The following is a 12,857-nucleotide window of genomic DNA, read 5'->3' on the forward strand; positions in this document are numbered from 1 at the left end:
CTTGTAAGCAGTATATAGGTGGGTCTTGCTTTTTTATCCTTTCTATTACTCTGTGTCATTTGGTTGGTGCATTCAGTCCATTAACATTTAGGGTGACTATTGAAAGATATGTACTTATTGCCATTGAAGGCTTTAAATTCGTGTTTATCAAAGGTTCAAGGTTAGCCTCTTTAGTATCTTACTGCCTATCTTAGCTCGCTTATTGAGCTGTTGTATACACTGTCTAGAGATTCTTTTCTTCTCTACCTCCTTATTCGTCCTCCTCAATTCTTCACATGTTAGAGGTGTTTTGTGCTGTGCTCTTTCTAGGAGTGCTCCCATCTATAGCAGTCCCTGTAAGATGTTCTGTAGAGGTGGTTTGTGGGAAGCAAATTCCATCAGCTTTTGTCTGTCTGGGAATTTTTTATTCCCACCATCATATTTGAATGATAGTCGTGCTGGATACAGTATCCTTGGTTCAAGGCCCTTCTGTTTCATTGTATTAAATATACCATGCCATTCTCTTCTGGCCTGTAGGGTTTCTGTCGAGAAGTCTGATGTTAGCCTGATGGGTTTTCCTTTATAGGTGACCTTTTTCTCTCTAGCTGCCTGTAAAACTCTTTCCTTGTCCTTGATCTTTGCCATTTTAATTATTATGTGTCTTGGTGTTTTCCTCCTTTTATCCTTTCTGTTGGGGGTTGTGTATTTCCGTGGTCTGTTCGATTATTTCCTCCCCCAGTTTGGGGAAGTTTTCAGCAATTATTTCTTCTAAGGTACTTTCCATCTCTTTTCCTCTCTCTTCTTCTTCTGGAACCACTATAATACGGATATTGTTCCTTTGTATTGGTCACAGAGTTCTCTTAATATTGTTTCATTCCTGGAGATCCTTTTATCTCTCTCTATGTCAGCTTCTATGCGTTCCTGTTCTCTGGTTTCAATTCCATCAATGGCCTCTTGCATCCTATCCATTCTGCTTTTAAACCCTTCCAGAGTCTGTTTCATTTCTGCAATCTCCCTTTTGGCATCTGTGATCTCCCTCCGGACTTCTTCCCAGTTCTCTTGCGTATTTCTCTGCACCTCTGTCAGCATGTTTATGATTTTTATTTTGAATTCATTGTCAGGAAGACCGATTAGGTCTGTCTCCTTCTCTGGTGTTTTCTCTGTGATCTTTGTCTGCCTGTAATTTTGCCTTTTCATGGTGATAGGAATAGTTTGCAGAGCTGGGACGAGTGACGGCTGGAAGAACTTCCCTTCTTGTTGGTTTGTGGCCCTCCTCTCCTGGGAGAACATCGACCTCTAGTGGCTTGTGCTGGGCAGCAGCGCGCAGACAGGGTTTCTGCTTCCTGCACGGCTGTTATGGAGTTAATCTCCGCTGTTGCTGTGGGCGTGTCCTGGCTCGGGCAGCTACTCCAAAGTGGTGGACTCACGGCTGGGAGGCTATTTATCTCCGTAAGGGGCCTCCGAGCTCCCTGCAGCCCAGGGGTTAGGGTGCCCAGAGATCCTCGGATTCCCTATCTCTGGATTAAGTGTCCTGCCCTGCCCCTTTAAGACTTCCAGAAAGCACCTGCCAAAACAAAACAACAACCACAAAAAGGAAAAAAAAAAAACTAAATTAGAAAAAAAAAAAGTGGCTGCTCATTTATCTTTATTCTCTGGCGCTAGCCTCAAGCATCTGCTCACTGGCCTTGCTGCCCTGTTTCCCTAGTATTGGGGTCCCTATCCCTTTAAGACTTCCAAAAAGCACTTGCCAAAACAAAACAGCAAAAAAAAAAAAAAAATCATCGCTCGCGTTTCTGGTGTCCTCCGGCGCCTGGTCTCCGTTGCCCACTCACTGTTCTTGTTGCCTTGTTTCCCTAGTATCCAGGGCCCCCCGCGCACGCACTGTGTCTGCACTCTGGCCCGGATGGCTGGGGCTGGGTGTTCGGCAGTCCTGGCCTCCGTCTCCCTCCCGCTGTGCCTGCTCTTCTCCCGCTGGGAGCTGGGGGGATGGGCGCTTGGCTCCCGCCGGGCCAGGGCTTGTGTCTTACCCCCTTCACGAGGCGCTGGGTTCTCTCAGGTGTGGATGTGGTCTGGATATTGTCCTGTGTCCTCTCTTCTTTATTCTAGAAAGAGTTGTCTTTGTTATATTTTCATAGATATATGTGGTTTTGGGTGGAGATTTCCGCTACTCTACTCACGCTGCCATCTTGGCTCTGCCCTTTATCTTCTATTCTCTCAGAAGCATCCAGGGCTCTCTTCCCAATCTTCTCTCCTGCTTCCACTGAATCATAGTTGGCTACTACTTTTCTGCCTTTTCTTCTTATTTCTACAACAACTTTATCAGCAGCTGAAGAGCCTTGACCAATTCCCCTGTGGACCCCTCCTAAATCATTCACTACCCCCACGCTGGTGACCAGTACCACCCGCCCGTCGAATCTCAGCTGCAAAGCCTTGAATCCGGCTGGCAGCAACACACGCAGGCAGAAACGCTGGAGTTCAGACCTTGGCGGAAGGAGGAGAGAGGGAGTGACTTCCCCGTTTCGGAGGAGCAGGAAATATTCACACACTTTTATACAAATGTTTTATAATTTATGTGTGGTCAGATCTAACAGCCATATGAACAATGCAAATAGCTTTTAGTGTAGTTTTTTTCTACTTTCTGTCCTCTTTTCCTTCCTTCTCAATGAGATCTTATGGGCTTTCCTCCCATGAACTAGTCATGTTATGGTCCTTTACTTTAGTGGCTGCAAAATATCTCCTGGAGGGGCTGTGCACTCACACTGGGTTGTCTTGCACATTCATTCTCCAATAATTTACTTTATATCACTGCTATGAAAATGTTCTCAGATAACTAAGTTAAAACTGTGCTTTTCAACAAGAAGTTATTTTTTTCCTGGAGGACATTGAGCCATTTTTTTTTGTAGACTTGTATGGTGACTTTGGGACAGGTAAGTGGCAGCAAGGATGTTCTGTACATCTTGCAATGCAGAGGACATATCCCAGCACAGAGAAGGATATGGGCCAGGATATTAGTAGTGCAGAGACTGAGGGTCCCTGAGGGTTTTTAAATATTTATTGTTAGTAGTCACATAACAGAAAAGGAAAAAACGGGTATCAGAGAGAAGAGAGAGACGAACATTGTAGACTACTTTTCATAACTTAGTAATATTCCACATGTATATATTAATGCTCTTCCTACTCCCACTCATCTATTAATGCACAATTTGGATGCAATGATATAATGGCTGTTTTAAATAATGATACAATAAATGTAGTTGTACATGTTTCTTTATGTATTTATGATTTCAATTTCTCTGGGTAAACTCCCAGAAGTTGAACTCCTGGGTCACATGGTATTACTATTTTTACTTTTGGAGGAACCTCCATAGTGGCTGCACCAATTTACTTTTCCACCAACAGAGCAAAAGGGCCCCCTTTCTCCAAATCCTCATTAGCACTTGTTAATTCTTGTCCTTTAGAGAGTGGCTATTCTGACTGGGTGAGGGGGCGTCACCTTGTGGTTTGGATTTGCAGCTCACAGGCTGGCCACTCTGCTCCTCAGCATCCTCTGACATGACACCTTGACACTTTCCTTCTTGCTGGTTCCCCTTCACACACTGGCTGCCTTATGAGCCTCAGTTTTCTGAAACAAGCCCCTTCCCTGGGGCCTTGGCAATGGAAGGACCCCTGCTGGGCAGCCACTTCTCCAGATAACCCCAATCTCCTGTCCTACCTTCCTAGAGGTTTCTGTTCATATCACCTTCTTTGCAGTTATTGCCTGAACACCCAGCAAAAATTAGCCCACCCACTCCATCCTTTATACCTGCATTCTTTATCCTCATAGCTCTTGTAGTGAAGGGACATATTACTCGATTATTTTTATTTGCTTTTTTCTTTCTCTATTATTGGATTATAGGGACTTTTGTGTTCAGCTCTCCATACTCATTGACAAGACACATCCTGAAACATGATCTATATTCAATACGTACTTATCAAATAAATGAAAACTATTCCCAATCAAACAGTAGCATACATTCTGCTTGAGTGACAGGCCAAAAGTAGGAAAGGAAATCCCACTGAGAAATGGCACCAGAGATGTTCTCAATGGGACCAGACCTCAACATACATTAGAGTTATTTTCTTGATTCTAAAATAGAAATGGTAGTATTTATGCTACATTACTAATGCTTGATTGTGTGAAAATTTGTCATTTATATTTCTGTATCTTGGTAGGCACCTCCCACACATGGACCAAAGGAACCTTACAGAATTTTCAGTTTCTTCTTCTGGGATTTTCAAGCAAACCACAAGTGCAGCCCCTCCTATTTGGGATATTCCTCTCCATGTACCTGATCACTGCGTTTGGGAACCTGCTCCTCATCCTGGCTGTCAGCTCAGACTCCCACCTGCACACACCCATGTAATTCTTCCTCTCCCACCTGTCCTTTGGGGACATCTGCTTCACCTCCACCACCATCCCCAAAATGCTGCTGAGCATTCAGACCCAGAGCAAAGTTATAATATATGCAGGTTGCATCAGCCAAATGTATTTTTTCCTGATCTTTGCAGGACTGGACAACTACATCCTTACTGTGATGTCCTATGACCATTTTTTGGCTATCTGTCACCCCCTGCACTGCACAGTCAACATGAACCAACAGCAGTGTGGCCTGCTGGTCCTGATGTCCTGGATCATGAGTGTCCTGCATTCCTTGTTACAATGCTCAATGGTGTTGAGACTGCCCTTTTCTACAGACTTGGAAATCCCCCACTTCTTTTGTGAAATCAAACAGGTGGTCTGGCTTGCCTGTTCTGACACCTTCCTTAATTACATGGTGATGTACTTTGGAGCTGGGCTCCTTGGTGGTTGTCCTCTTCCTGGGATCCTTTACTCTTACTCAAAGATAATTTCCTCCATCTGTCACATCTCATCAGCTCAGGGAAAGTATAAGGCATTTTCCACCTGTGCATCTCACCTCTCTGTTGTTTCCTTATTTTACTGTACAAGCCTAGGTGTGTACCTTAGCTCTGCTGCTACCCAGAGCTCACACTCAAGTGCAACAGCCTCAGTGATGTACACTGTGGTCACACCCACGCTGAAACCCTTCATCTACAGTCTAGAAACAAGGACTTTGAAAAGATTCTTTGGGAAGGAAACTATTAAAGGACTAATTGTTCTTGGATGTAAGAAATGCATCTGATAGCAGGACTCAACTCTGAGACCCATAAATTATCATTGTTCTATCAGATTGTGAAGTAAATTGCTCCTCATATTTATTTCCTGGAATTTCAGTTCCTTTGATTTCAACTATTATGTACTATTTAAGTAACCTATTGTATTACCCTATCTGCTGTCTCTGATAATCTAATACCTTTCATTTGTCATTTTCCTATTTTCTCAAATTTGTTTCCAATTTATAAAATATTAGAATATTCCCACTTATCTCATGAGAGTGGATGAATTTTGAGAATAGTTTCTTCTGGGGTGAAATATGTCATACTAATTTTTTCTATTTTACTAAAAGAATACTCTTGAGTTGTACCACTCCACGTCTATACTTTGCAATCAATTTATATAATTTCATGGGAGAGAAAAATGTGAGATACAGTGTATGACTTTTGAATCCATTATATGTCACTACCTTAAATGCTCTTTATCAATATACAGACTTTAATATATAGTGTGTTTTATGATAGGTTATTGGATTTTATTCCCCTCATTGGGACTCTATTCTCTTATTCAACTTGGTGTCCATAGTCCACCTTAGTCACTGGCAGATCTGGTCACCAAATACATGTCTCCAATTGTTGTCTACATGGAAACACACATTTCAGTGAGTCTGACATTCTATGGTTATTACAACATGATTAGATTCAGAGATTACCTTAATTATGAGTAAGTAAAATTTTACTCACACATTTATTACTATGCAAAACTGTTGTGGACATCTATGTATTAATGTGTATAAGGTTGTTTTCTGTGTATGAGGGGCTTTGTCATTGTTGTGTAAAATTGTTTGGCATAATCATGCTTCTGTCTCATTATCTTCATGCTTTTTCTTGAAAACGTATAATTCTCCTGACAAATATGACTCCTTCCATTGCTTTAAATTAAATACCTCTTCTTATTCCACACTTTGTAATAACCCAGAAGAGCTAGTGGATGAACAATATCAGTGTCACCTATTATATATGTCCTTGATATGGATATAGATAGACCTTTATTCATGAAAAATGGATGACTCCCTAGAGAGCCGGAATTCCTGTCTAGTCATGGAACTCACAACTTTTGCACAAAAGTGCACATGTTTCCTTCCAACAATGCCTAGTTACCTACAAGAGAACCTCAGGGAGTCACTTATGAATACAATTACAGGAAGTAAACTTGAATGACAAATGCTATTGTCAAATTTCAGGAGAAACGCAGCATCCCTTCAGCCATGGCCAAATATCCCCAGTGGGAAAAATCATGTGTGCTTGAGAACCACTGTCCCAGACTTCAAGAACTGGAAACATTCAGACAGATTCCAATAGTGTCTCTCCCTGTTACTGGGTGTAAAAGTGAACACAACATGAAATCCCTCTGAGCCCTGTTCCTGTATGTAGAATGGGGTACATACTCATAACACCTCATGCATGGGAATTTTGTAAAGGTTAAATCAGTCAGTCCCTTTGATGTGCTAAGATAGGCTATAGTACATAGAAAGATCTAAATATTACCCTTAGAACCATTAACATTTCATAATGATGGACTGAAAGACAGCTCTTAACTTATAATAGAACTATGAAACTCTAATTTTTTTGACAAAAGTGTCAGGAAACCAAGGAGGGTAGTGCTCAGTGTTTTATATTAAGTGAACAAAGTGTCCCTCTTTTAAAGAGTGGAATAATAACTTCCTGGAGCTGTCAGGGGCTGTGTGCCCACCACTCTCAGTGCTCGGAAGATCCAAAGGACCTAATCTTGATGGAATCCTCGGTCTTTGACTTTGAGAAAACCTTAACTCAGGCTTGGGAATAAGGTACTGGAGGATATGAGCCCTGGAGGCAGAAGAGTTCACGGAGAAGGAGTAAGAAAAGTTGAATTCTGATGGATTACAATGTGGTCTCTGTGGAACAGCAGGAAAACTTTCCTTTCTGTCCAGATCCATGAACCACAAGGGGATCATGCACTTAAGTTGGGAGTGAAAACAGAAAATCACCTAATGAGGAGATATAATCAGCTACAAACATCTCCCCTGCTGCAGTCCCTCAGGTGTGCAACCCTGAATTCAATAGCTTGTGTTTATTTCCCTGGACACCTAAGTCTGGTTTGAGGGCCAATGCTTACTCCTGCTGGCTTTCTGTTGGGGACTGAGCTCCAGTCTCCTTAACCAACCATCCAGGTATGTGGACTTCCTTGCAGACACCTTCCTCTCAAGAGTTCTTATACAGGTGAATCTGAGAGTCCAGTAGATAATACAGGAAAAGGGTCAGAGAGAATGTAGCTGAGAACTTTTATTTGAGGTCACATTAGAGCCAATCCTTCCTAACTCATATACCAGATATCACTATGGTTGTTTGCTGACTTGATTCATGTGTTTGTATATTTATTTATGATGCTAAATAGGGAAGCAAGTTTTGTTACCATTAACACAAGGTCATACTTGCTAATTAAATGGTGTCAATGGAAATCCAATAATGAGAGGCATAATGCTCTTCCAGTGAAAGTATGACATACCTCTAAATTCTTATTCTTTAACCAGAGAAATAGGGAATTCTCTTTGGAATGATATATGGTGAAGTGAGAGCATTTATTTTTATTTTTAAGATGGGGCATATTTGACAGCTTCTGTATTGATGGGAAATATACAGAGCAAAGAATGCTGGCAATTACATCCTTGCATCAGCAGGAGTGGGACAGACATGTCACAGTACACTTCCACACTCTGGGCTGCACATTAAAAAATGAGTTAATATGTGCAAAGGGGAATGCTAATAAGCCTTGCACTTATTTAATTACCTGTGTGGTTATATATATGGGTGTGTATACATATATGCATATACATATATAATCATTTATATATATCCTTATACACATATGTATAGATGCCTATATATTTATAAGTATTATACATATGCATATAAATACAAATTCATTTTTTATTGACTTTCTCCGCCAAAGTTGTCTATGAGGAACTTTGCTTGGATTAGGTTGTTTTTATTCCTTTGTCTCTATGATCACATTTTTTAAAACAATTACTGTTTTTTTATTTTGGAAAATAACAGTTTAGCATTAATTTCTTCTATGTATATATAGATACATTTGTGGGATTGCATGAGACATCATAACTTTTGTGTTGTCAAGTCTATCACTCAGTCATACAGTGTCTAATGTTTGTTTTAATTTTTATTTTTGCCACTAAAGAAATGAATGGTCACTTTAATACTCCAATTGCAAATCTTTGCTTTAGTAAAATGGGTAGGGAATGTTTCTCCTGAATGCTGAGTTGTAATAATATACTTTATACATAGTTACAACTTTTTATTTCATCTCTGTTTCTGCCTATTGTTTCTCCTGGCATTTCATGATTAAGTGTATTTGTAAAAGTTGCATCCTCTTTGGCCATTATTAGGAAGGAATTTTTTACCAGAGGGTATTATGCTAAATGATAGAGAAAGAGAAAGAAAAATACTGTATGATTTCACTTATATGTGGAATTTTAAACAAAAACAAGTGCATAAATTAAATAAACTGATAAATACAGAAAATGGACTGATGCTTGCCACAGGGGAGGTTGGGTGGACATGCAAAATGGGTGAAAAGAATAAAGAGGTACGAACTTATAGCTGTAAATAAGTCACAGGGATGGAAGTACAGCAGAGGAAATAGAGTCACTAATGCAATGACTATGGCAAGAGATGATACCTAACCTTACTGTGGTGAGCATTTATTAATGTGTACAATAGTCATATTACTATGCGGTACATCTGAACATCATAATCAGTACATAATATTGTACATCAACTTTCAATTAAAAATTAAATAAAATTAAGGTCACTTTTATCTTCTGTAAGTGCATTTGAATCCAGATATCCTTATATAAGAAGGAACTATAAATTGGATACTGTTTCCCCCTGCAACTTAAAAGCATTTTATGTAATCTTTTCATGTATATGTCGACAATTTCATTGTGAATCAGTGGCCCATGTTGATATCATTAAATTATTACCATTGTACTTTATCTTTTATCCCAAGGTACTGATTTTAATAGTTTACACCTCACACCTCCTCAAAATATTATGACATAAATACTTAAAAATAAATTACAAATTCCTGTATTTTAACAAAATTGTTTCAAAAATTACATGGGAATAAAAATAACTATGTCATTGCAGGCATTCTTTCCATGCACCAACAAACCTTTACAACGACCCAAAGTATTTTTATCCCCCTTGCTATTTATACCACTTGAGACTCTTATAGAAAAACCAGAATATATGAAAGACACAAAATGAATTATAAGCCTACCTTTTCTGTCTCATTCTAGAGACGAAACCAAATCTTGATCCGACAAGAATGCACTATTCATGACTTTCAAATATGATAAAGTGAAAAATATTTCCAATTAAAATTTATGAAATACCATCATTGAAGACCTATTTCCTTTTGTGAATTGTTAGTTTATTCCCTTTGCTCATTTTTCTTTTGGGATATTTAATCAAAAAAGTGCTTTAACTTAAATATTTCACTCTACCTGCCTTTGGAATAAAGGTATTTTTAAATTATATTTTAAGGGTGTCAAGGGGATATAACAACAGTTGGAATTTTGCAAAACCAGGGAAACTTTTCTATCTCTCAAGGACCTTCTAAGCTGATTAGATCTTTTTTCTCCTAATTCCCACTTTATTTCTATCTCTTTCTCTCTTTCATCAGTGATTTTTTTTTACTTTAAATAAATGAAATACACAGGGCACAAAATGGCCACAGCAAAATGGAGCCCCATGTTTATTGATCCATGAGAGGCTTACCAACTGCAACTTCTATTCACCATTTCTACATTCTTTAAGGGAAAGGTAATCTGAGATGACCAGCTTGAGTGTAATCAGAGTGGTTATGGGTGGGAAAGACATGTTTATATAATATTTTTATTTGCATATTGTCTTTCATCATCACTGTATTTAAGGGACATGTTTTGTTGGCACCCTGTACTCAGTGCCTCTGTGTTTTTGGAACATGGTCAGCACTCAATATATATACCTGAAAGCATGAAAGAATTTCTCCTTGAAACCGTAGACTTCATGAGATCTTGAGGAAAATGCTGAATGGGAGAAAAATTAATAATCAGAGATGAAATTGGGTATTGCCTCCAGGAAAACTTATCTATACACGAAATATTAAACTTAATTTCTTGACTACAAAACATAAATTGTAGAATTTAAACTGTGTGAGTAATGCCTATCTGTGTAAAAACAAGTCATGTTATTTAACTTTCCTGGTAGTCACCTCGGCCGCAAGGAACAAGGCAATGATACAAAAATTTCAGAATTCCTTCTCCTAGGATTTTCAGAGGAACCGCAACTGCAGCCCCTCCTATTTGTGCTTTTCCTCTCCATGTACCTGATCACCGTGTTTGGGAACCTGCTCTTCATCCTGGCTGTCATCTCAGACTCCCCCCTGCACACACCCATGTACTTCTTTCTCTCCCACCTGTCCTTTGTGGACATCTGCTTCACCTCCACCACCATCCCCAAGATGCTGCTGAGCATCCAGAGCAGTGTCATTACCTATGCAGGATGCATCAGCCAGATGTACTTTGTCATACTCTTTGCAGGACTGGACATCTTTCTCCTAACCATGATGGCCTATGACCAGTATGTGGCTATTTGTCATCCTCTGCACTACATGGTCATCATAAACCCCCAGCTCTGTGGTATCCTCGTCCTGGTGTGTTGGATCACAAATATACTGTACTATTTGTTACACAGCTTAATGATCTTGAGACTGTCTTTCAACAGAGTGGAAATCCCCCACTTTTTCTGTGAACTCAATCAGATGGTCCAACTCTCCTGTTTTGATACCTTTCTTAATAACTTGTTTATATATTTTGGAACTGGGCTGCTGGGTGTTGGTTCCCTGGCTGGGATCTTTTACTCGTACTGTAAGATAGTTTCCCTCCATACGTGGAATCTCATCAGGTCAGGGGAAGTTTAAGGTATTTTCCACATGTGCCTCTCACCTCTCAGCTGTCTACTTATTTTATTGTATGAGCACAAGTGTGTACCTCAGCTCTGCTGCTACCCCCAGCTCACACTCAAGTGCAGCAGCCTCAGTGATGTACACCGTGGTCACACCCATGCTGAACCCCTTCATCTACAGTCTGAGGAACAAAGACATAAAGGGGCTCTGAAAAGATTCATTGGGGTGTAAACAATAAAAGTATTGATTGTCCAATGGTGAAGAAATGACCATGACTGCAGGGCTCAAAGCCTGGGAGAAGAAACTGCTTTTCTTCTATCAGATTGCAGAATAGAATTTATTTGGAATTACAATTTCTTTAACTTCAACTTGTTTAGGCAACTTAAGTTCCTCAACTTATATAACTTTCTCCTTTGTCTGATATATAAATAATTTTATCTTTGTCCATTTCCCTACTTTCCCAATATTTTCCACAATCTTGGATCAGGAAGACTTCGAAATTCCCATTTTTTTGTATGTGAGGCAAGGTGGATTTTCTATGAATAATTTATTTTCAGTTGATATATTTCTTCCAAAATAAGCTATCTCTCATGAGTTGCATTACTCATATAAAAATAGAAAAAAATAACCTTGACAAACAAGAAAATTTATACAATTTTATAATAAGAATATCAGAGTCCATGGTTTTTCATTTTTATGTCTGTCATCTTTTGTATACACCAACCTTCACTGTTATGACAATGTAGACTTTAATATACTACTGTAATTTTTAATGGGTCATTGGATTTTATTCTTCATTAGGTTTTGTATTCTTATTCAGCTGTGTCCACATTATTACCATAGTGATTGGCAAAATGATTATATAACACATGTCCCCAAGAGGTGTCTACACAGAAACAGAACTCAAAGATTCTCTTAATATGGCATTTGAATCTGTGAGGGAGATAAATATGACTAAGAAAAACTTTATGCTTTGTATTACTAAGAAAAATATTTTGTGTGTCATATACCACCTTATTAAAATATTAACATTTGGTGTCCATGAATAAGGTGTTTCCTCATTTAGGTGAATGATTCGTTGGCATGTTATGGTTTTTCTGTTTTTTTTTAAATCTTCTGCTTTATATTTAAATTTTTTGGTGCTTCCTTCACAAATGACTCTTTCCATGCTGTAAATGAAATGTCTCCTCTTTTCCTCTTTTTTAAATTTGGCTTTAGTCACTAAGTTAGCAATGAATAAACAAAAGCAATACATTCCATCATTCTGTCTTAAAGGATGACTCATTGGAGAGATTGAATTTCTGTCCACTCATGTGAATACACAAGTATTGTACAAGCATGCATATCCTTTCAACATCTCCTCACTACCAGTAGGAAACTTCAATGTAGTTACTTTGTCATTCAGCTTTCTGAAATAAACTTCAATAACAGAGTAATGATGAATACTGTCTCCAAATACCATAATGTATGCCTGAACTGAGAAAATTACTGTAGTTGCCCTCAGTTTTGTTCACTTTCATTATTTTATCAGTTAATTAACACTGAATAACAAACTTTCCTAAAAATCAGTGATTTCCTATAATTCCTTTGTAACTGAATGGTATTGCTTTGTGGGCAGTTGTTCTGATCTCTGCTTAGTTCCCCTGAGTCTACGTTCAGCTGTGATTCTCTATATTGTTCTTTTAGATAACATCAATGTAATATGCAGCTTTAGAGCTCTTCT

General features: G+C 38.9%; 2 pseudogenes; both read left to right on the plus strand.

Moving 5' to 3' along the window:
- Window positions 1–4,301: 4,301 nt before the first annotated feature.
- On the plus strand, window positions 4,302–5,159 carry LOC118935900 (olfactory receptor 7A10-like; annotated as a pseudogene).
- Window positions 5,160–10,414: 5,255 nt separating this feature from the next.
- On the plus strand, window positions 10,415–11,345 carry LOC118935899 (olfactory receptor-like protein OLF4; annotated as a pseudogene).
- Window positions 11,346–12,857: the final 1,512 nt, after the last annotated feature.

The sequence above is a fragment of the Manis pentadactyla genome, chromosome 18 (genome assembly GCF_030020395.1).
Source record: "Manis pentadactyla isolate mManPen7 chromosome 18, mManPen7.hap1, whole genome shotgun sequence".
In the NCBI taxonomy this organism is placed as follows: domain Eukaryota; kingdom Metazoa; phylum Chordata; class Mammalia; order Pholidota; family Manidae; genus Manis; species Manis pentadactyla.